The sequence below is a fragment of the Octodon degus genome, unplaced genomic scaffold (genome assembly GCF_000260255.1).
Source record: "Octodon degus isolate 3935 unplaced genomic scaffold, OctDeg1.0 scaffold00016, whole genome shotgun sequence".
Classification (NCBI taxonomy): Eukaryota; Metazoa; Chordata; class Mammalia; order Rodentia; family Octodontidae; genus Octodon; species Octodon degus.
The window spans coordinates 3,764,829-3,765,743 of NW_004524592.1; positions in this window are offsets into that span (position 1 = coordinate 3,764,829).

A 915-nucleotide genomic window follows, 5' to 3' on the forward strand; every position below is an offset into this window, starting at 1 on the left:
ATACACAGAATGTTAGGAAAATGTGGTGCCCTCAAGGGGTTTACAAAAAATAGTATATTTAAGCCCTTTTTTCCCCTCATGTAATGTGTACACATAAAATATCATAAATAAAAACACTGGTGGGAGTAAAAATTAAAAAAAAAAAAAAAAAGACATTTGGGCCATCTCCAAGAGTTGTCCAAGTCCTAACAGTTTCAGCATTGCTGAAAAGTCCCAGTCCAAAGTCTCCTCACAGCTTTAAGGTAAATTCCACTGTATAAATGCAAAGAAAGTTAAATACTTCCAATGTACAGTGGCACAAGATAAACATTACTATTCCGAAAGGTGTAAATAGGAAGGTAGAAATGATTGGAGCCTAAGTAAGACCAAAATCCAGCAAGGGCAAACAATGCACCCTGTAGCTGCAGGTCCACTATCTAGGGCAATTTGTGGTAAAACATGAACTCCAAAGGGTGTAGCCATCACTGCTGTGGTGCTGCTGTTGCCTGTACTCCTCATGGCTTTTCTCATGAGCTGAATTGTCTCTTTCTTTGTGGTTTTCCTCACAGTCCACACTTGCAGCTTCACCAGCCTTCCAGGGTCTCCACTGCACCTTCAGCTTCACGGTCACAGCTTTCCACACTGCCATCTCAGGGACACTGCCTGGCCTCCCAGGCCTTCTCAAATCTGGGTCAAAACCTTCCTGACCATTTTGCATGTACCTAAAAATAGCAGGATTTGGATACTAGGGTCTGCTGCCAGTTGGAGCAGTAGCAATAGGATTTTTTCTTTCTTAGCTATAGAGCTCAGTGCCTGGATTGGTGGATACTCTAAACCCAGTTCTTTTTTTTTTTTCAAAGTTTTATTGATAAACAGATAGCAATGAGACAGTTTCAAATCAAATCGGAAGTACAGTTTCAACAAATAATACACTGC